The sequence below is a fragment of the Vulpes vulpes genome, chromosome 9, assembly GCF_048418805.1.
Source record: "Vulpes vulpes isolate BD-2025 chromosome 9, VulVul3, whole genome shotgun sequence".
NCBI lineage: Eukaryota > Metazoa > Chordata > Mammalia > Carnivora > Canidae > Vulpes > Vulpes vulpes.
Window position 1 is genome coordinate 69,268,451 of NC_132788.1, and position 25,208 is coordinate 69,293,658.

The 25,208-nt window shown below is 34.6% G+C and overlaps 1 protein-coding gene and 1 pseudogene across 4 annotated transcripts in view; one reads left to right on the forward strand and one right to left on the reverse strand.

Moving 5' to 3' along the window:
• The window catches only part of CNTN6 (contactin 6), a 280,895-nt gene that overhangs the window by 244,763 nt on the left and 10,924 nt on the right, over positions 1–25,208 (reverse strand). The window lies entirely within an intron of this gene.
• LOC112913309 (small ribosomal subunit protein uS2-like) lies at positions 4,823–5,731 on the forward strand (annotated as a pseudogene).

The following is a 25,208-nucleotide window of genomic DNA, read 5'->3' on the forward strand; positions in this document are numbered from 1 at the left end:
CAGGGCATTTCTTTTAATCCCTATAATATTATATCCGCAATCAAAAAAATCTAATGTAACAAATATTGGTTGATGACCTACTACGTGCTCTTCATGTCGGTGATTTTAAAAAATTGAACAAGGCAAATATGGCCCCTGCACTTCTGGACTTTTATTCTAAAGATGGTATTGTCAAAGACAAAAAGAAAGTAGGCAGAATCACAATAAATAAAGGTTAGAGTAAGTATGAAAAAGGAAATAAATGGAATAATAAGATAGTGACCTGGGGTATAATGAAATGGGGAGTCATTGCTTCTACTTTAGATAAGCTGATTAGAGAGGATCAAATCTCTAAAAACCCTTCCAGCTAAATGTACTCTTGCCTTACTGCATGCTAAGACAAAAGAGAGGAATGAGTCTGATGACCAGATTTACCTTAACCAGAATAATAGATTTATTTTAATAAGCACCTATAATCAGTATATACTCATATACATGTATAAGCTTTTTAAAATATCAAGTACTGGGATCCCTGGGTGGCGCAGCGGTTTGGCGCCTGCCTTTGGCCCAGGGCGTGATCCTGGAGACCCGGGATCGAATCCCACATCGGGCTCCCGGTGCATGGAGCCTGCTTCTCCCTCTGCCTGTGTCTCTGCCTCTCTCTCTCTCTCTGTGTGACTATCATGAATAAATAAATAAAATCTTAAAAAAAAAAAAATATCAAGTACTGATGAACTTTCTCTCCAATTTTTTACATTGCTGCTGAGGAAATAGAGGCTCAGAAAGTCTGCAAGCAAAATAAGTGAATTAAATCTAAAACTTCTCCAAACAATTTTCAATTTAAATATTTGGGCAAACATACAAGCAAGGCAAAAATAGTCTGAGGAACATAATATGCATTTAGAAGATTGTTAGACCTTAGCAAACGCCAATAGTTCTAGAGGTTTTAGTATGTAGCTAATGATAAAAGAAGAAATTAGAATTTTGAAAAATGCTAAGAAACATAAAACCAGACAAACTGAAAACTACAATCCCCAAAAGGCAGAACACATCTAGCATGCCATAATAACATGGTGTTGGCTTTTGTCTTAAATCTTCTCCTAAGATGATACTATCTCAGGGTATTGGGGCTTGTCAAATAACCATTAGGATATATTATCAGTACTTTGATTAGATTAAGTGAAAAAGTAGCCTTTGATTTACTGAAGTTCACATCATAGCCAACTCCTGCTTGAAACATTTCTGGTCCTTAAAGCAACACTGAAACTTGAGGCATCTTGCTGACAGCATGACTTATTTTTTAATATTTGTAAAGGGCAATAAGTGAGAATGAGTTCTTATATCATTTTACAAGCTAGATGGCTGGTTAGTAGTCATTTTTATTCTGACCTGGTTTGAACTTGCACAATAGTCACATTGCCCCTGGCATTTGACTGTGTGCAGATTACATTTTGTTTCTCTCTCTGGAAATTGGACACTGCCTGTGAAACCAGAAATTCTTAGAAAGCCATAATCTAAGCCTATTGATTTAAAACACTGACATGAGCTACTTTCTTTTGCCCCAAATTCCACTTTCAAATCTTGCTTGTATATGTGGTAATTTATTCAAGAACCAATTCTAAAAATTAGTACTCTATAACTCTGGGTCTGCATCCCAATCTTTAGGCAGATACTGGACTAACTACCTGACAGTTTTAAGAGATCAGATATATTAATAACTAATTATGAGTCAGATTATTTAAGTAACTAAAATTAAAATATTTTAATTGAGTATTTGTTTCAGATATATCAGAGATGTACACACATAAAACACTAACTTACATTTTTTAACTCCCACTCTTCCTGAATGTTACAGATAAAGGAAGAAGAATTTGGCCTCCTTCATCTATTCTTGCAACTTAAAAAAAAAATGAAACAAAATACAAATACATAAGTGGCAAAGATGCAGGTCATGATGATAAAGCAATTAGGATTAATAAAAAGAGCAAACAGGATTGGATATGATTCTCTAGGACTTTATAGAAGTTAAAATGTGATTTTAACAAACTCTGAGAAATGCAATCTCACAAGTGGTGCTCACATTTGGGAAAAACGCTGCAAAAGTACCTTTTCTGGTCTAAAGGAAATCGGAAAACCATCCTGGAGGAAATACTGGAGAACCGAAGAATGGGTAGAAGTGAAACCTAGTGATGGTGTTGGGGAATGAGAGGGAAAGTGATGTTCTGATCAGACGGAAATATATGTATAGAAAATGAAAGCAAAAGATAACTTGGTTGATTAAAAAAAAAAAAAAGAACAACTAAGTGAGGTTTGCTATGGCTAGAGCATGAAAGAAGATAGGAGGAAGGTGAGGTGTTTTAAGGAGGCTGAAGAGAGTGGGATCAGGTAATAGGTTAGCGAGAGAATGGTTGTCCGCACTAGAGGAATGTTAGCAGGGTTGGCATAATTAAAAGTTTCTCACCCTGGGCAATAATGATACCTTGGTATGACTAATTCCTTGTGTGGAGGAAAAAGAGCTGTCCTGATCATTGTAGACTGTTGGAACACCCTGGCCTCCACACATCAGATGCCAGTAGCACACTCATCCAGTTATAATAATCAATATCTTGACATTGCCAAGTGCCTATCTAGGAAAAAATCACCATTGATCCAAAAGCACGTTAAAAAGATTACACAACATGACCAACTGAGATTTACTCCAGGAATGCAAGGATGGTTCAACATAAGAAAATCAATAATGAAATATACCTCTTTAAGAGACTAAAGAGAATAAAAAACATGATTATGTTAATTGATGTATAAAAATGATTTGACAAAATCTACCACTCTACCATGATAAAAACATTCAGAAAACTAGGAATAGAAAAGAACTTACTCAAAATGATTATAAAGTATTTAAGAAAAACCTACAGATAATATTATACTCAACAGTGAAAGACTGAAAGCTTTCTAATAGGATCAGAAACGAGACATGCATGCTCTTCTTCACAATTGCTATTCGATATTGTACTGTAAAATTTAGTTAAGAAAATGAAAGATACAAATCAAGAAGAAGAAAAATAAAAGCATCCCCTTTTGCAAGTGGCACAATCTTATATTAAGAAACAAAACAAATGAACAAAGGGAAAGAGGGAAAAGGAGAGAGAGGAAAACCATAAAAGGGTCTTAACTACAGAGAAGGAAGATGGGGGAAGGAATGGGCTAAATTGGTATTAAGAAGAGCACTTGTTGGGGATCCCTGGGTGGCACAGTGGTTTAGCGCCTGCCTTTGGCCCAGGGCGTGATCCTGGAGACCCCGGATCGAATCCCACATCGGGCTCCCGGTGCATGGAGCCTGCTTCTCCCTCTGCCTATGTCTCTGCCTCTCTCTCTCTCTGACTATCATAAATAAAAAATAAATAAATAAATAAATAAATAAATAAATAAATAAAAGAAGAGCACTTGTGATAAGCACTGAGTGTTGTATGTAAGTGATGAATCACTAAATTCTGTTCTTGAAACCAATATTACACTATAGTTTAACTAATTGAAATTTAAATAAAAACTTGAAACAAATTAAATAAAAAGGAAAAAAATCCCAGAGAATCCTCAAAAAAGCTTCTAATGAATTCAGCAAAGTTTCAGGGTACAAGATCAATACACAAAAATCAGTTGTGTCCTATGCACCAGCGATGAGCAATCTAAAAAGCAAGTTAATAAAACTATTCCATTTACCACAGCATTCAAAAGAAGATACTTATAGGTAAATGTAACCAAAGAGGCACAAATCTTGTACACAAAGAACTACAAAAAATTACTGAAAGAAATTAAAGAGGGCAGCCCAGGTGGCTCAGTGGTTTAGCACTGCCTTCAGCCCAGGGCATGATCCTGGAGACCTGAGATCGAGTCCCACGTTGGGCTCTCTCTCTCTGTCTCTCATGAATAAATAAATAAAATCTTTTTAAAAAAAGATGACTCTGTCTTCGCAGAATCTTTACACACCATTGGAATCAGTTTTCTACTCTGAGTAGAGTTCTAAAGTCTACACTGATGAGTTCTGTAACATAAAAGAGAAAAGGAAAGAATCATTCATGTTATGTGATGAAAGAACAGTCATATCCCCTTTTCCACACCAACTTCAAGAATGACAATAAAGCTACAATCATCAGAACGCCCTCATGGCTTGGCAGTCAAATATCTGCCTTCCTTTGGCTCAAGGAATGATCCCGGAGTCCTGGGATAGTTCCACATTGGGTTCCCCGCAGGGAACCTGCTTCTCCTTCTGCCTGTGTCTCTGCCTCTCTCTGTGTCTCTCATGAATAAGTAAATAAAATCTTTAAAAAAAGAAATTAAAGAAAGCTTGAATAAATGAAAAAGAAAATCCCATGTTCATGGATAGGAAAATTTATATTGTTAACAACCTAGTGTGATCTACAGATTCAAAGCAATACTTATTAAAATTCTAATGCTGTTTTTTTTTACAGCAGTGGGAATTCTCATATATTGCTGGTAGAATTGTAGAAATGTAAAATGGCACAACTACTTTGGAAAATGTTTAAGTCCAATGTGTGTACAATCCTTCGATTATAATCTTAAGTATGATCCAAGCAAATGAAAACATGTATCTACCCAAATAATTGCTCAGAAATATTAATAGCAAATTTATTCATAATTGCTCTAAACTGAAAGCAACCCAGATGTCTTCAGCAGGTGAAAGGATAAACAAATATGATATATTCATATCACAGACTACTACTAAGCAATAAAAAGGAACAAAGGTAGTGATACATTTAATTACATGGATGAATCTCAAAAATATTATGCTGAGTTTTTTCCATGCTACCCAGAGAGGGGTCCATATGGCATGTTCTGGGTTCCAATTGTTACTCAAAGGGAAACTTTCACAGTGTTGGGAGCCCTTAATGTCCTACAAGTGAAGGAAGAGGATGTCCTCAAATTCCTTGTAGCAAGAGTCCACTTAGATGGCACCAACCTTGACTTCCAAATGGCATAGTATATCTACAAAAGGAAAAGTGATGGTATCTACATCAAAATCACAAGACAATCTGAGAGAAGCTTCTGCGGGCAGCTCATGCCTTCATTGCCAATGAAAATCTGGCTACTGTCAGTGTCATATCATCCAGGAATAGTGGCCAGTGAGCAGCGCTGAAGTGTGCTACTGCTACTAAAGCAACCCCTATTGCTGGAACCTTCACTAACTGTATCCAGCCAGCCTTCAGGAAGCCTAGATTTCTGATGGTTACTGATCCTAGGGTGGACCACTAGCCTCTCACAGAAGTGTCTTATGTCAACCTGCTTACCATTTCCCTGTGTAACACAGACTCTGCCCTGTGCTATGTGGACATTGCTGTCCCTCGCAACAAGGGAAATCACTCAGTGGGTCTGATGTGGTGGATGCTGGCTCAGGAAGTTCTGCACATGCATTGCACCATTTCCTGTAAACACCCATGGGAAGTCATGCCTGATCTCAGCTTCCACACAGAACCTGGAAATACTGAAAAGGGAGAGCAGGTTGCTACTGAAAGACTGTGACCAAGGAGGAATTTCAGGGTGAATGGACCCCTCCAGTTTCCAAGTTCATTGCTACTCAACCTAAAGCCACAGACTGATATGAAAGGGTGCAGGTGCCCTATGGACTACTAAGCAGTTCCCTACCAAAGACTGGAGCACTCAGCCTGCCACTGAAGACTGATCTGCAGCCTCTGCTGCTCAGGCCACTGAATGGGTGGGAGCAGCCACTTAGTGGTCCTAAGCTGCTTTTCCATGAAGACAAACCAAATGGAAATAAAGTTGGTAGAGTGTAAAATTTCTAAATGTAAAAACAAACAAACAAACAAACAAACAAACAAAAACAAAAACAAAACCACTGGGCTAATCATCAAGCATAAAAGAGTACCATACTGTATGATTCCATTTAAACAAAGCTCTAGAGTCAGGAAAAAAACAAAACAAAACAAAACAAAACTAATCTATGGGGATCAAAATCTGATCAGTGGTTATGGGTAGGAGATATAGAATTAATTCCAAAGAAATCAATAAAGACCTTTTGTCCATGATAGAAATATTCCATATCCTGATGGGGGTAGGTAGTTACACAGGCATATACATTTTCCATACTCAAATTTAAAATGTATATATGCAGTATATATGAGTTATATCTCAATAAATTTGACTAAAAACAATATTGTGGGGAGACATAAGACGGAGTGAAGGAAATGTAAAAATGAAGAAAAGGGTAGGAAAATAAAGAGAAAATTATGCTTACCTAATACTTGAATTTGCATGTTTATGCATATTTGCAATTCTCTCTTAGGTTTGTTGTTGGCTTTTATAGTTTTGCTACCAACCTAACATTTTTCAATGGACTCAGTTCTACTTACATTGTCTTTCAAAGTTTCTTAGAACCTGGTAATGACACCTCAGTTTAACCATTTTCAGAACTTTTTTCTTCATTTTTCAGAACTTTGAAGAAATAACATAAATACCTAGATATGTATGATTGTGGCCATGGAGTTTTTATATTCTAAGAGCTGAGTTGTGCCAAGGGAGCATTCTCTCTGAATTTTGCAGTTTCCTGTCTCTCTTACATATGCACGCACACACACACATACACACATACATGCAGTTTTTCTAATGTAATTTATTCTCTTTCTCAAATGTGCCTATAGACATTAATGTTCTAAGGGTGAAAATCAGACCATCAACAGATAAACAGAATGACAGTCATGTTATGATCTGTATCTCCAGGCTTGAAAAGAAATCATCAGTTTGCTAACAGTTTAGCTTAAAAATGTATATTACAATTATTTGGAATAAGGAATCTGAAAAAGCCCGTGACACACTCTCCAATAGCTCCCTCCTTGACTTTTGCCACACTGATTTCTTTTCAAAATCATTCCCTAAGTGGGTGGAAAGATGTGAGATGGATCAATGAATTTTACCCTTTATGTACATGTACAATCCTCTAAAACACTAGCCACTCACCATTCTCATCTTATAAATGTATGGATCAGAGATTACATTTGTAAATAAAAGAAAACAGGGAAAGAAAAATGACATTTCCTAAAGAAGAATTGGAAAGCAGCCATCTTATTAACACGAAGGTCGTTGGTCTGGCAGAAAATGTTAATAACACAAATGCTAAATGTAACTCTCAGATGTCTCTTGGAGTTGCCAAAATCATTTCCATTAAATTATGAATTAGAGAGACCTGACTATACGAAAGACAAAGTATCCAGTACTTGAATTAAGGAAAACAACATGAATTGGATTGGTTTGGGAAATAAATACATATTCATCTTTTTAGCAATTATGCTGCCTATATTGACCACCTGTCCACCAACCATAACCTCAAGGAGGGGACAGAATAAGAAATGAGAAAGACAGTTGGAAAAAATAATGATAAAATTCACTTATTTAGAAGGTCCCATTTTCTGCATTTATGAAAGCAAGACTTCAAAGTCCCTGATCTCTTGGTTTGGGCATCTGTGTTGACCCTGACACCCATTTTTTTTTTTTTTTACCAAATCTGATGTTTCTTCCCTGAAACCTCTATCAAATAAATAATTAAATATCTCAAGAATATCCTGCTTACTACATTCCTTAAAATGTTTACTTATTTTCAGGAAGGAATTTTATTTCAAATGAAACTACAATTTCTTCATTCCTCTTCTGGTTTATGGACATGGCCATTCCATTAATCATACAAGTCAAATACTTCGGAGTTATTCAAAGCCCCAACCTTTCCCTCCCACCCACCGCCACCCCCACATATTCAGCTAGTTATTAAGTCTTATAGGTTTAACTTCTATTCTGCCAAAGCCTCATTTTTACCCTTAGGATAATGTCTAAGCTGATAACTGAGGTACAAAAGACTTTCCTCACATTCTAGCATTTAGCAGTGATAATAATGGATTAACAATTAATATTTAGCAAACATTACTATGTGCCTGGAGCAGTGTAAATAATTAACTGTGCTTTGTAGGGATTATACCACTTAATCCTCCTGAAAACATGGGTTATGCATTTGTTTGAACTGGACTGGCTTTCCTCAACCGCAGACCCTGAAATAGGACTTCTTTATTGGAGAAGTGATAACAAGAAACAGGTGATATGGGAAACGGGAGACAAAGACAGAAAAAAACCTAGTAACATGTCACATTGTTCCTCTGCAGACTCTCTGAGGAACCACATAGTATGCGCTTCAGGATTGTTTCAGGAAGGGATGGAAAGATAGCATATTACTGACCTACTCCTTTACTTCATCTGAGGACATTAAATCCCTGACACTTCTGGTTAGCACTTCCCATTTGCCTTCTGTGTTGACGAGAAGGCTTCTGGAAAAGAAGCAGAGAGCAACACAGGAACTCGAAGAAGGGAAGCTTGGGTTTCTCCAGTGCCATCTGTGGGTGAGCTTAGAAGCATCTGAAAACATGTGGATGAGTCTCCTACAGTACTAATTAAGGTCTTTCTTTCTTTCTTTGTTCTTTCTTTCTTTCTTTCTTTCTTTCTTTCTTTCTTTCTTTTTTCTTTCTTTTTCTATAATAGAGAGAGAGGAAGAGAGGAAGGGGCAGAGAGAGAGAGGGAGAGAGAGAATCTTAAGCAGGTGCTACACCCAGCATAGAGCTGATGTGGGGCTCTATCCCACAGCCCTGAGATCATGATCTGACCTGAAATCAAAAGCCAAATGCCTAAACAGCTGAGCCACTCAGAAGTTTCCTCAATTTTCTGATATGGATATCAATACAGAAACTTAGAGAGATTAACTAACTTGATCAAGGACACACAGCAAATTGTGTAGCCATAATTCAAAAACGGAAGATAGAGTCCTGAGCCTAGAGCCTTAACCATTATGCCACATTGCATCTCTGCCTCTTAACTGTCAGCCATATGGCAATTCCATGGATAGGACTTGTTATTTCCAATCTTTGCTTTTAATCTTCCTTTTCTCTCTGGCTACCATGTTCTTCTGTCCTTGATAATCTTGAAAACACCAAATAGTATGCTAAAGCTCTCAAAAATCCTTTCTTTTTATTTTTAAAATTTATTTATATCCTTATCAAAATAACACACACACGTTTTTAAGAAGCCAAAAAGGAGAAGTCTGAGAAAAACAACAAGGAATACACATCTCCCTAGTCTAGACTCTTATGGTATCCACTTTCAGTCTTCCAACTATTTCCACAGGCATTTACCTCTCAAGCCTTAAATAATATGCATGTTATGACAATATCTTGATTCATAAAACAGAATTCTCCAATGGCTGCCAGTTATGACAGGTGACAATATCGCTCTTTTACATCACTATTGCTCTTTCCAGGTCCCCTGGAATAATCCTACCTTGGTTTTTCTTTAAATTTATACTCAGTGTTTTAATGACTGTGACCACCCAAATACTGTCTACTGCAGATCCAAATAATCTGACCATATTTTTTTCTTTTAAAAACAACATTTCATTTTCTTTAAGAGGTAATAGCTTTCTTCATAGCTTCATTTCCTTTGATGTCTTAGCATGGATGAATGAATCTTCTTTCTTTTAAAGAGGTCTGTAAAACCCTTTTGCTACAAATGTCCTCCTTTTTTCCTCTCATTTTAAAATTTTATTTAAATTCATTTTGCCAACATATAACACCCAGTGCTCATCTCATCATTTGCCTCCTTAATTCCTGTCACCCAGTCACCCCACCCCTTACCTACCTCCCCTTCTATAACCTTTTGTTTGTTTCCCAGAGTCAGGAGTCTCTTATGGTTTGTCTTCCTCTCTAATTTTTCCCCACTCAGTTCCTCCCCCTTCCCTTATGGTCCCTTTCACTATTTCTTATATTCCACACATGAGTGAAACTACATGATAATCATCTTTTTCCAACTTACTTATTTCACTCAGCATAATACTCTCCAGTTCCATCCACATTGAAGTAAATGGTAGGCATTCATCCTTTCTGATGGCTGTGTGATATCCCAAAGATATATACACCACATCTTTATACATTCATCTGTCGAAGAATATCCCGGCTCCTTCCGTAGTTTGGCTATTGTGGGCATTGCTGCCATGTACATTGGGGTGCAGGTATCCTATCATTTCACTACCTCAGTATCTTTGGGGTAAATACCCAGTAGTACAATTGCTGGGTGGTAGAATAGCTCTATTTCAAATGTCCTCCTAATCAGGGCTGCCAAATAATCAGTCCATTCCTTTGATTTCTTGCAAGTCCTACATAAACTACTCAAGATGCTTTTGTTCTCTAGGCTTATGGAACTGCTGTTATTCAGGGGCTTCCCTTTGTCTCTCTCCTTATTGTTCTATTCTCTGGGTTTTAGAGCATTTCCTTAAATATCTGATCACAGGGAGTAGATTTTAAATAATTTAAGAATATGGACAAGTTTTCATTTTACTCTCTTATTTGTATAAGATATTCTCAAGATTTGGGTCTTCACATTCATTGTGTTGGACGTGGAATCCTTCGAATCCTAAGACCTATGTCTTTTACAGTTGGGCCACTTTTGTGATTATATGTCTTATTTTATTTTCTCCTCCACTTTTTTTTTATCTTGTCTATATTTTAGAAATTCACTAGGATGTTGAACTTTATACATTAATTCTTTAACTTTCTTATATATTGCCACTCATCAGCTTATTTTTGTTTCCTTTCTGGATAATTCCCTTAACTTTAGTCTCATAATTTACAAATTATTTCTAATTCTTATATTGTGTCCTTTTATTTGTTTTAATTTCCTTTTCTTGGATGAAAAAACTTTTATAATTATAATTAAGAAATTGGGGGACACTTGAGTGACTCAGCAGTTGAATGTCTGCCTTTGGCTCAGGGTGTGATCCCAGAGTCCCGGGATCGAGTCCCACACTGGGCTTCCTGCATGGAGCCTTCTTCTCCCTCTGCCTATGTCTCTGCTTCTTTCTCTCTCTGTGTCTCTCATGAATAAATAAATAAAATCTTAAAAAGAAAAGAAAAGTAAGGAAATTGGTAAATTTTGAGGTTTTCTTATTTGTTTCTTTATCATGCCATTTTAATAGTTGTTATTTAGTTGTAGGGCTCACTCTTCTACACTGAGGGCTTCCTAAAATGTCTGGTAACCCTAAATAATCATTCATGTATCTATAATCATGGATGTGTTTTATTGCTTGGTGGTCTTAATTCTTAGGTTACCAAGGTTGACTCTATTCTTCATTGAAAATTCCTAAAGATGGATATTTATGAGTTATAATTGGAGTCTTTCAATTTCTCCAAAGAAGGATCATCTAAACTCTGTTTTCTATCTGAAGTTTCATGTTATTTTATTTCCTGTCTGAAGATTGAAAGTTTACAGCCTCTCTAGCTTAATTTCTCTGCAAATATTCCTCCTCCAATTTCCAATAGGCTCTGTGTGTGTGTGTGTGTGTGTGTGTGTGTGTGTGTGTGTGAGAGAGAGAGAGAGAGAGAGAGAGAGAGAGAGAGTCCACTGATGGGAAAAGGTAGACATCTGGGAGCCCAAGTGAAAGACTTTCAGATAAGTCTTCTACTTTCAGTCTCAGCATCCCTCTTTACTACTTTCATGCTACAAGGTAACTTCTGCTCCTGATCCTTTTTAGGGAATCTGCAAGGTAAGTCATTTCCTTCTTGCACCTTTTTTTTCTGTCAGGGCAATTCAGTGTGACTTTTTTCCTCTCCTCATTTCTTTTTACCATCTATCCTTCTGTTTTGTATTCCTGTATTTCTGAGTTATACTAGTCTCTGTTTCATTAACAATGGAATTTTTGTTTCTGCTGCTTGTTCTCCTAGCTTTTATGAGTCTTTCAAGGGAGGATAGAGACTGAGAAATCTCTTTGCTTAACATCTTGAGACTAAAAATAACACTTCTGTGAAGTCTTCTTTCTTGACCATCAATAGCAATTATCCTTTACCTCTTCTGAGCTAACATTTGACTATATCTACATTTGTGTTCTTTTATTGACTACATTTATCATGATTCTTTACTGGTTCCCATGTTTCTTTTGACCTATGAGACAGGAAATTTGTCCTTTCTTAAATATACATCCACATAATTTCACATAGGATATAATGTATAGAAGGTGCTTAATAATCTTTGTCTGAATTGAGTTAATAATGGAGAAAGCAAGAGGATGTTGTTACTTCTTTTCACCTCTCCCTTCCTGCAACACACAGAAACTCAGCTTTCAACATCTCCAAGGCTTGATTCATCAGTGAATAAAGCAACAGCTAATAACAAACTATATTCAAGTTATGTGATAGCTAGATAGGAAAGAGGCTTATACCAGTGAACACAAATATAGATCTCTTCAATTAATGCTATCACTCATCCTGCCAGTGCAATAATTTCTCTCCTTTTAGTTTACTTATACCTTCCTGTTCTTCCACAGCCTGTGACTAGGATACTGAATACTCCTACACCCACATATAACTAAAGAGTCTATTCTTTAGAACATGGATTGTATGCCTCTACCTTCTTGGACTCTTTCCAGCTGGAAATCGTCTCCTGCTCTTTTGAATTCTGTAGTACTTTTGCTATCATAGTGGCTGGCTGTGAGCATTCAAATTTCTATTGAATGGACAAATAAATGAATGGTAACTATATATGAGGAGAGGATTGTTCTAGCTGTGTGTCCATACGATGAAGAGATAACCTAGAGAGATGATTCTTTTAGTCCATTGTGTAGGTGGGGGCTTTTGATTAATGTGTTTTAGTAACATGATACCATTACATATAATTATTCATGAATTGCTGTGTGCATCTTGAGATAATCTGCAACTTAATAGAGGTTTCCAGTTAACACTAGAGAGCTATCTAGGATTAACTAGATGACAAAGCAGAGTTATCACTGCATCCTGAGACAATCCTCTAGGACAAATAGGGAAATGCAGATTCAATAGTCTCATCGTGCCAGAGTTAGTGAATTTGATTATTGAATTTGATTACTATATCCTGCAAATATTTTTAATTATCTCTTAATTCAATCCTTAAGATTTTTTTAAATGTTATTATCTTTCTTCAGAAATCAAGCCCTTTTCCTAGAATTTACAATGAAGTTGTTCACATATTGAGCAATCTATTTTATTGCATTAATTACTCCCAGGCTCACATTTTTCATATGATAATTTGTTATTTACTTATCTTCTCAACCAATAATTAGACTATAAACTGAATAAGTCATGATTCTGGAAAAATATACATATGCTTCTCATTTATTCAGCAGGAGGATACAAAAATTCGGCATCTTTTTTCAGTAAGAGGAAGCTAATTTGAATAATATCAATATTTGTGAATGCATTTGGCTACTAGTTAATCCAAAGTAATTAGATCTTCTATTTACTATTCTAAACATCCCTTGCCTCTTTAGAAGTTAAAAGCAATATATTACTTCCACCCCTATCCATCCCTTCTAATTTCATCTCCTACCACTCACTTGAACTCAGTTTTCTTATTAGGAACCCCAAGAGATATCAGAGCCTTAGGAAAGACACTCTGACTTTCATCTTCACAACCCAGTACCAAAAGTACTGCCTGGGAACTAACAAGTATTTAATAAGTGGCAGTGTAATTAGTAAATGCTCCATTATTACTGTACTCATTATTCTACAAATGTTATATATTTTGACCTCTCTCATTCATTTATCTCTTCTTATGGTTGCTTTTCCACCCAGTGAAATATCTTCCCATTTCTCAATGCCATGGTCATTCCAAATCTTTATGTGACCTGCCTGGGAGGATCTGGTCCTTCTGACATTTAACACCATACAGTCTGAGGAACTTTTGTATCTGTTTTCCATATTTTACTGTGAGCTCCTTGAGAAAGGAATTTCTAAGTACCTGAGAAATTATTAAACCTTAATATATCAAGGTTTGATTGAACTGATTCCTAAATTTCAAATAGAATTATCCTTGAGGCACTGAACAATGCAATGTAGAAGTTCTGCAACTTTTTTCTGATCATGTTACTCTTTCTGTCTCAGTAATTTTCTTATGGCATCCGTAGGCCAAAATAAACAGTTGGCCTAACAGTTCCATTTATAAAGTAGTTTGGTTCAAACAATTTGTATTCTAACAACTTAGGGGGCTGTTAGAAAATCACAGTATGTATATACTGAAAGAAAAATAATACTTTTATTCCATTCAAAAATAACCACTTTTACTTATGGCAAGTGTGCTCCTCTTAGGCAAAACACGACTTGTCAAACCTTGGAATAAGAGGGCTCTGCCTATTTCCTGCTCTATATTGACTGTCATGCAGTATTTGCTTCTTATCAAAGCAACTACTGGAAACCCAGCTTCAACAAAGATGTAATACTGAAAGGAAAGTAGTACCATATGATGTTGAAAGAAACCTCAAAGTAGTAGTTCATGTAGTAACTGACATGTTGAACATCAGATGTATTTCTCTGAAACATTTAATTGTATCCTGTGGTGTCTCTGTGAGTTCTCTGGGGTGCCCTAGGGTGCCTTGGCTTTCAGTTTACAAATGCAGAGTATGGAGGTAAAACCCACTGATTTTGGCAAAAGACTGACTGGTTCTGAATTCTGGCTCCACTGTTTAATGGCTGTTTGATGTTGAATAATTTCTTTTACCCCTCCGGGTCCCATTTTGCTTATGTGTAAAATGTGGAATGGTATTACTTATGTCTGAGGGTTTTTATAAAAATAAATGTGTTAGTCTATGTAAAGAACTTGGAAAAGTACCTGGGACTATATAATGTGAGTGGCTAGTCTTGTTACCCTTACTAATTTGAACTGAATAACACACATTTGCAAAAGAGATGAGTCAAATACTGTATGGGGTCCCTATAGGTCCTCAGTGGGCCACCACATTCCTTATACCATCTACAACATTTTTTTTTATTCATAATGAATCTAATGAAACTATACCACTTGAAACTCACTGAGTAATTACTATATATCAGACACTGTGCTAAACCTTTAGATTCATTAATACCAATTAATCCTCCAAACAACCATAAGAGATAGGGCTACTCTTATTTCCCAGTTTTACAAGTGAGAAAACTGGTAAGGCTAGAAAAATAAAAATGTATGTCCCAGTTCATCCAGCTTGTACGTGGCTCAGCTGACTAGTATTCAAATCTGAATGTGCCACCATGAATTCTTCCCAACTCCCTCTTCATTTGGACCCAAAGAGAAGGACAAGTTTTATCTCTACACTAAGAATCTCAGATCTTCCTGTGACTAAGGACAAAGCAGAGGTCATGAAACCAAGTGTAGGTTTGGGTCAGGATCCAGGAGGCCTTATATTCATATCACCCACAATGCTAGCTTCATATCAATCACAATCTTGACAACACTGTCAACCTGCTCATCATTTTTTCCTGAAGTACTGATTTAGAGTAGAAGATAGAGAAATCCTCAGGGCTGCTGAATATTAAGTGAAAATCTTAGTGGAGGCATTATAAGATATGTCATCTTACTGCAGGATTCATCTATAAAAGGAATTTATTTTTCCCAAATTTGCCATTTTTGAGAGAACCTATTTTAGAAATGTTCAGAAGCTAGAATGTGTGCATAGTCCACCTTCTGAGAAACAATGGATGGTATTGATTTCTTCCAGCCACTCACACCTCTATATCAGTTTATGGGATCCTAAATCAAGAAGCAATTTTTGTTTTTTGACAATGATATAGAAAGTACCTACTTTCCCCATGATAGTACACTTGCTTTATGTGTTTTTTTTTTCAATTAAAAAAGGGGTTCTTCTATTTTTGAGCAGAGTTGTATATGTTTTAAAGTTGAACTTTTAATAAAAGTAAATATTTGCATACCCTAAATCAAAAAGTAATTCTGCTCTTTTGACATTAATATTTAAAAAGACAATTCATCCATCTCTTTTCCTAAGACTCTGTTCACTGCTTTTTGAATGCCTCTCATGTAAATATCAGATGTAGAGAACATAAAGCACTTTCCCTGAAGAAGAACACTGGTCTGGTATTTTTGGTCATGTAGAATATCCAAGGGTGACATAACAGTTGAATATAAGTGCTTAAATATAATACAACAATTTTAAAATACCACCAATAGGTAGTTTAAAAGTGACCTACCCTTGAAAGAAACTATCAAAGGCCTGTGTGGAGAAGAAATATATGAAAATAATTAAATTGGAAAAAATTACAATAAAAGGGAAGAGTGAGAGGAAGCATTAAAATTTTTTTAAATCTAAAAAAAAATTTTTTTGAATCTGTTTGTAGTCCCTTTGTCAAAAAGCTGATATAACTCTATACAAATACAAAGCATGTGTGTGCATATGAATAAAAATATGGGTCTATTTGCTTTCCATTTAGATTTATATCACAGGATCATCATCAAAATTGGTAAAAGGAAGAGAATAAAAAAGATACCATTTTTGTAGATATACTCAGATCCTCTTTTCAAATCTGTTCAAGAGGCAATAAATAATGTAAAATGAATTATTATGCCTTCTAAATAAGAATATATTGTGAGTATAGACTCAAAATAGTTATGCTGTTTTAAAAAGTCAGCAGCAGCAAAACTGCTGGTTCTGTTTAGAGTTAAAAATCATATCCAAGAAGATAAACTTTTTTTAACTGGGAAGAGAAAAACAATGGCAGATAATATCTTATTTATAGCATTATGACTTCTTTTAATGTACTGTAGGTTTATTTTCTTTTGGCTTTGTTCCATTTTAAGCAAAGAAAATCAACAATAAAAGATTACAGATTGTTTCAGGACATGATGTTATTTAGCTCTAAAATTTTGCACACATCTACAAAAAGCTAACTTTTTTTTTAAGAATGAATATGGGAACCATAGCCACTGGATTTGCATATTAAAATCTGAGTCTCAGTGTCTACTCTGTCATCTTGGGCAAGTCTCTTTACCTCCATAGAACTTAGGGTTTCAGTACTCAGTGAGGACTGTACACTAGTGTATACTTTATTAGAGTTTCATGTACGCTGTTTTCTTCTTAAAATGTTAAACTTAGGGGCACCTGGGTGGCTCAGAGAGTTAAGCTTCTCTTACCCTCTTAGGCTCAGAGAATGATCCTGGGCTCCCTGCTCAGTGGGGAGACTGCTTCTCCCTCTCTTTCTGCCACTCCCTCTGTTGTGCTGTCCCTCTCCCTTTCTCAAATAAATAAAATCTTTAAAAAACTGTTAAGCTTAATTTATTTGGCTATATTTTTTATGTTAGTAAAATAAGAAAAAACTTTACTTTTGCCATGATTCATATTCAATTATCTTAATGTGAATAGACTAAATATACTTAAACAATCAGGCTCACTAACAACTTAGGTTATTACAATTTCTTTAATATTTTGGATATTATTCATAAAATTGAAATATTCTGTTTTCCTGAGTGTTTTAAATGCCAATCAACGTTAAGACCCTAACAAGGAAAATATTTCTGAGTATTTAAATCTTGTATATTACTCTAATAAAATAGTAAGCCTTAACTTCTCCTAAATATTTTCAAACCTTTAAAAATAAAAATTAGTAATTTAAAAACATTTTTGAATTAAATTGCTATGTTTTCTGTTGGTTATTTAATTACAAAGTCTGACTGGGCAGAGGCCCCTCAGTGTTTTAAGTATACAAGCATCTTATACACACACAGAAACCATTCTAATTAGTATAGTCTTAATTCTAAAACTTAAATCCTAAATTTACCTCAAAGGTATGAATACTATGGGTTTTGTTTATGTCCTTGTCTCTAATTCATTCTAAAACTTCTCGTATAGATAGACTTGTATCCTCTTATGAGTTTTACCACATCAAATGAATTAAAACATTTTGGAGGGTAGAAGCTTGAGGATTTAATGTAGGTAGTAGAAACCAACTATATCTCAGGTGATTTTCTGCAAAATACTCACACAGACACATTGTAATTGTATCTACTATAACAACTGGAGACTTCAAGTTTAAACCCTTGAGATGGATTTTTGCAGGTCCTATTTACCCGTAAATAGCTTCTTGTGATTCAATTGTGCACCCCCTGACACAGATTACAGCTACCTTTGTTCAGCAAACTCTTTACAGCTCAATTAATTCTATATCCATTTCATATTATTCTCAAGTGGCTAGACCACAACTCTTATAAATATTTCTCTGCCTTAGGGGTCACAACTCTGAAATCATGCTAATTATACACATTAGCACCTAACATAAAAACTGAAAGGCTACAGAACAGAGAAATGCACCATCTTCAGAAATCCACCAACACACCTGGAACATGGTCGAACATTACTAAGCTACTTAGTGTTTATCACTCAGGAAAATTTAAAATTCTGGGCCATTTCATTTTGATCTTGTAAAGTCTAAAATATGATTAATGACATATTTAAAAACCAATCTAATTTTAAGCAGGAAAGGTTATTTATTTTGCCCTCTCACAATATACACAATAAAATGTGGCATTTTTGACATCTACATGAATGGCAACTGCAAATGAATGTTCTTGAATTTGGTATGAATAAATATGCAGTCACATCATAATTATATAGAGAATCAAATCAATTTAACATTTAATTTTCAAATGAACAATGGAACTTTTTGAGAAATAGAAATGCTATGAGTATAATTTTAAAGCAAAAAAATATGTATGATAGTCATTTCTCTAACTTTCATGTGAAAAGCACCTGTTTATTAGCTAGGTCAACTGAGTTTCTCTTAATTACTAATAATATAACACTTGTGGAAATCAGTGCAGTTTTATTATTATCATCAGTAATGACAACAATGTACATTAGCAAAACAAAATAATCATGCTACAAAACAAAAATCCATATGGTAGCATGCATTATGACAATAAAATTATGCTTTAAAAATTTCAATTTCTGGTTATATTTTTACCTTTAAATTGTTCTATGAGCCCAAAGAAATATATGATGTTCATTGGACAGACTTCTAACCAATATCTGTAACCTGATATGAAAATAACCCAAAGTCCACAGTATATTAAAGAAATCACTTAAGAAAATTATAGAGATTTTTTCAAAAATGAAAAAGAAAACCTCTCCATATTTCTAACCTAAGTATATGGGTATCCGTGAAACTGCTTTACTCTTCTTCCCCTCAAGCCACCTCAAAGGCCAAAAATAGCATACATATCTTGTATTTTGGTATTGGTTCAAGTTCTAACCAACTCTGCATATGTAAAACACATCAAGGTGAAAGTGAATCTAACAGATTTCCTATCTATTTTTTTCATTTCTTTGGTCTGATGCAGCAGTTTATAATTTTAAAGATTTGAAAGTCCAAAATTAACCACATACAGCATTCAAAGCCAAATTTATGCCACGGAACTCTTAGCATATTTTTAATAAGGATGTACACATTAGGGGTCTGCAATGTGCACAATAGGAAATTCGAAGATACTCTATACCATTTTTTTCCTTGTAAAAATTAAGTGATCATAATTGTTTCACTTATTAAATGCTTTATAACAAACCAACTCAAAAATTGGTGGTTAAAACAACGTGTTCCTTCTCAAAATTCTGTGGGTTCACTAGATCTTTGGACCTATGTAGTGTTACCTGAACTCACTGACACTGCAACTGGACTGGAAGATCCAAGAAAAGCTCTCTAAACCTTGGCACAGATTCTTAGCTGAGGAGCTTATGTTTCTCTCCGAAGCAGCCTCTCTCTTTGTGTAGTTCTTGTCTCATCACTTAGGGAGTTTATTGACTACTCTTTCCAGCAGATACCGTGACTTTGTACACCAGTGTGCTCAGATACAAGTGGAAACTGTCTGGCCTCTCAAGGCCTGAGACTTGGCACAGCTTCACTTCCACTTTTGGTCATAGTAAGTCACGAGTTCAAAGAAAATCAAGGGGAAGGAAACAGACACCACTTCTTAGAAGGAGGCATAGGATATATATATACATCATGATTATTCTCAAAGATTATCTGCCACAGTGAGAGTCTTACATGTCTGGGAAATGTTAATAAAATTTTAGCTTTGAATGAAAATATCACAACTTTTGTTATCCTTAAAACATAAAGGTTTAGGGAAATATTCTGGAATAATTTTCAGAAGATATATTATTTATTATTTCATTTTTCTATATTGCTATTTTATATATTTTATTAACTTCCCCTTTAAAAATTAGTAAACTTGGAGCTCCTGGGTGGCTCAGTGGGTTGGACATCTGACTCTTGATCTCAGCTTGGGTCTTGATCTCAGGGTTGTGAGTTCGGGCTTCACAAAAGAAAAAATTAAAAATTAGTAAACTGTTATTTTTTTTCAAATGTTATAATTGACTACTGTGTGAAAAAATTAATATGTGGAACAAAGAACCAAATTTTAAAATTTGTAATATACAAAATAAGGTTTGCTTTATTGTCAAAGGAGAAGAAACTCTAGACAGGTGGCTCTTCTCTCCCTTGATATCCCATTTCTTCTTGATTTCCATATCTATCTAATGTCAAATATTTGAATAATGAAAGATTAAGTTTCTCACATTGTGGACAGGATGATTATTTCAACATATATATCTGCTGATGTTACTTCATTCTCAGTAGTTTTCAAAAGTTCCTCTATTCTCTTAGGAAGAATATCCAGAGTCTTCACATGAGCTACAGAACCTCTTGGTTAGTTTCTAGTCCTCTACTCTAGTTTCCTCTGGCACCTGGACCTCTGATTTACCTTGACTTCAACTCCACACTTTTCTGTTTTTCACCCCTGCCAATGCCTTCTCTGTTCATGTCTTCCTTCTACACAAACATTCTCCCTCACATCCACCTAGTCAACACCTAGTCAGCACTCTCCCATGGAAGTCTTTGCTGGCTTTTATTTGCTCATTTTAGGTTCCTACAGAACCATGTAGCTGCTCTTCTGAACAGTTAGTACAGATGACATATTATGTGATGATTTAATTCAAATAGATCTCCTTGAAATGATCTATGATTCAGGAGTACAAACCGTGTTCCTCTAAGCCATGATACTCCAAACAAAGTCTTGGATAGGGTGAATAGATGATCCAGAGAGTTATTGACTGAATGAACCAATGAATGAAAATTCAATGAATGAGGTGGCTGTTAGTGCACAGCAGACAAAGAAAAGTTGATCACAATCTATACTCATTCCTCAATATGTACAAAGATAAAATATGTATCTCAATAAAACAAAACAAAAAAGTTACCTGAGCTATTGAGTAATATTGGTCAGCACAACTGAAGTTAGAACAAAAGGTCCAGGCAGAGAATTTCTTGTCAGCAAATTCAAAGTGGGAAGTATTGCTGTTACTCGCCAATGTTTCTTATTTTCCTCTTTTCAAGTATGTAAGCAATATCAGTTCTTCATTCCCCTGAGTGATTAGTGTCAGCCAATTAAATGTGAAAATGTGAATTCAAGTAATATATATCTCCTCTGAGTGGAAGCATTTAACTGCCACTGCAAGACCCTAGAATTCTCTCTTCTATAATTGTGGAAGAACATGTTTATATGAAATTTAACAATGAACCTCTTACTGGAGGATAGTTTCCTTACAGATGCACACAGAGAAATCTTTGTGGATTCAAATTCCTAAGATTTAGGGACTGTGTCCCTTGTACACTCTTGGTGGGATTGTATATTTGTGCAGTCACTATGGAAAATATAAGGAGGATTCCTCAAAAAATTAATAACAGGATTTCTATATGATCCAAGCATTCCACTTTTGAGTATGTATCTGAAGGAAGTTAAATCAACTGTCTTAAAGAGATATCTGTTTCCCAGTATTCATTTTGGCATTATTTACCATAGCCAAGACATGGAAATAACCTGTGTCCATCAATGGGTTAATGTATAAAGAGAATGTGGTATGTGTATAAACACATAAACACACACTGGAATGTTTTCCAGCCATAAAAAAGGAAGGAAATTCTGCCATTTGTGACAACATGAGTGAACTCTGAGGGCTTTGTAGTAAGTGAATTAATATAGAGAGGGAAAGACAAATACTGTATAATTTCACTTATGAAATTAAAAATCAAACTCTTAGAGAGCAGATGAGTGGTTCCAGGGCAGGTATGAGGGTGAAGGTGAGGGATATGAGGGATGTGAGTTAGTCTAAAGGGACCAATTCTCAGTTATAAGAAAAATAACTTCTGGGGATGTATTGTTCTGTATGGTGACTATCGTTAGCAATACTATATTGTTCATGTGAAATTTATCAAAATAGCAGATCTTAGAAGTTCTCACTATAAAAAAAGGAAAAAATGTGATTATGTGAGGTGTTGGATGTGTTCACTAAATTTTTTATGGTAATCATTTTGCAAAATATACATATATCAAATTATTATGTTGTATTCCTTAAAATAACAAGTTATATGTCAATTATATCTAAATAAAGCTGGAAAACAAAAAAACAATATGTAAAAAGAGCACTCAGTTACAGGCATACAATAATATTTGATTTTTCATTTGTTGTCTGTGCTGTTGCTGCTTAAAGTAGATTATATTGACATTTTCTGAATATGTCATTTAAGCAAGAACTCTTGTTTAAAATATAAGTCATTTAAGCAAGAGCTCTTATTTAAAAAAGAAAGAAAGAAAGAAAGGTTTAGAGGTTATTTTTCAGTGTAGCATAATCTGATTTATAAATGTCATAATTCTAAACAGAAATAAAACATGTTTATTTGATGGTCTTCATCTCATTATTAAATATGCCATACAGATGAATATATTCAGTCTAAATCAAACAAAAATTTACTCCTAAAATACTATTTGGCAAAGCCAAATATCACATCTCATTATTTTCTTCCAAAATAAAATAGCATCATATATGACCATAATAAGTTATACTAAGTTAAATGAAGGTTAACACAAAACTAAGAGGCTCTTCTAAGCATCTGGGGAAGCAAATTATGTATCTCACATTCTTTGAGCTATCTGATAAAGAAATTATTACACACATCACATATATAGTCTGTCTCTCTTTAAATTTATAAATTGTTGCCAGATCCAGAGATATTTACAATCACAAGTTTTACCCTCAAAACTGTTTCTTATTACCTATATGCGCTTCTGAATTGTCCTAATAGGCCAAATCCTTGAAAGCCCACAATATAAATCAACTCCAAAGATAGGTCAAATATAATTTCTAGTTGTACAATAAATAACTACTTAAGTTTTCTGATTACATCATCATGGACTAGATTACAGTGGTTGCCAAGGGTAGAGATATATTTAGGTTTAACATTAATTATCATTTTAATATGTCTTATTTTTTACACCATTTGAGTTAGATGACACTAATAGCATATTTGGAATAAGCACAAATGTATTTAATTTAATGTTTCTCTAGTATATTTAGAATCTACATTCCTTAGAGGAAGCATTTGTTGAATACCCACCACATGGCAGACACTCTGGGAGGTGCTGGAACTATAAAGTTGAAAACATAGTCCCTCTCCTTAGTAAACTTCAAATTTATTCATTTAGACTTTATGACCTACTATACAATCCATGCTAAACACTGATTTAATTTAATAAGACTGAGAACAATAATTGTATATCAGTAGTTGTATATCACTTATAGTTACAAAAACATATTTGGAAACATTAAGTCTTTCAGTTTTTATGCAGTTTTTTGACTTTGTGGAAGCCAGACTATTGAATAAACAAAGAGACTGAGGTACAGATAGTATTTCACACATTTTACAAGGTTTCATGCCTGAAATACAATTATATTATAAATTTAGGAAAAAAGTTTGAAACGTGAAAAATAAGTGTGATCTTCTTGATGTAGGATGAACTTCTTGAGCAAAAAAAAAAAAAGTGAAATCCAAATGGAAAAATGGACACAAGATATGAGCCAACCTTCATAAAATTAGCAGATAAAAATCGTCCAGACACTTATGAAATATTCAGACCATATTATGGAAAAAGGGTCTTTTAGAGCAATATTGTAATATAGTTTCTGTGTTTGTTTTGCCAATACAATTGGAGAGTGCTCACAATGTACACATGTACTATTTACAAGTGTGTGGCAATGGGAATTCAGCTGCCTGGAAATACAGATAGAATTGTCTTCCCAAAGGACAATTTAGTGATATACACACTATCATCTTCAAAATAATACATATTTAACTCTGAAATTTTAATATTCCGGATTTATTTTTAAAAAATAATCTTGTAAAATATTAAATATTAAAACATCCCGGTATAAGTATATAGGCACCATAACATTTTTCACAAGTAGTAAATAATTCTAAAAAAGTTAAATATATGATGATACATTATTGGTTTGAGAAAATTTCTGGCACACCCACCTGGTGAATATCCTTCAGATTTGGGGGAATATTTATGATATTTGAAAATGCTCACAGTATGTTAATTAACAAGAACAAGTTATAAAACAGAAAATATAGATTCACTTCAATGCTGTATTTTACACACACACACACACACACACACACAAAGATGACCAAAAAGATGTCATATCTTAAGTGACACGATAATCAGTAATTTTTCTGCATTTTCCAAATTTTGTGTATTAGAGGTATATAATTTTCATTATCTAGAAAAAAGATTAGAGTGAAGTATATTCTTGACCCAGTACTCCCATTATTGGGTATTTACCCAAAGAAAACAAAAACACTAACTTGAAAGATATATACACCCCTATTTTTATAGCAGTGTTATTTACAATGGCCAAGATAAAGAAAGAACCCAAGTGTCTGTCAATAATTGAATGGATAAAGATATCACACACACACACACACACACACACACACTTTAAAATATTAAAAAAAAAGAGTCATATCTTCTTGTGATTTGTGACAGCATGGATAGACCAAGAGGGTATTATGCTAAGTGAAATAAGTCAGATAGGAAAGGCAAATACCAAACGATTCCAGTTATATGTGGAATCTAAAAAACAAATGAACAAAGAAGTAAACCACAAAACAGAGAACAATCTGGTGGTTGCGGTACGGGAGACAAGTAGGGGAATGTATGAAATAGATAAAGGGGGTTAAGAAGGATGAACTTCCAGTCATAAAACAAATTAGTCATAGAAATGAAAAGGACAGCTTAGAAAATATAGTCAATAATATTGTAATGTCACTGTATGGTGACAGAGGTGACTATACTTAAGCAATGAGCACTGAGTAATATATGTAATTACTAAATCAATATGTTGTATACCTGAAACCAATATAACATTGTATGTTAATTCTATTTTGATAAAAAAATAATTAAAAATAAATAAATAAATAATTTCTGACTTTTATTTTCTTCATTTGCTATATAGTATAATTTTCCAAAGTTACTTA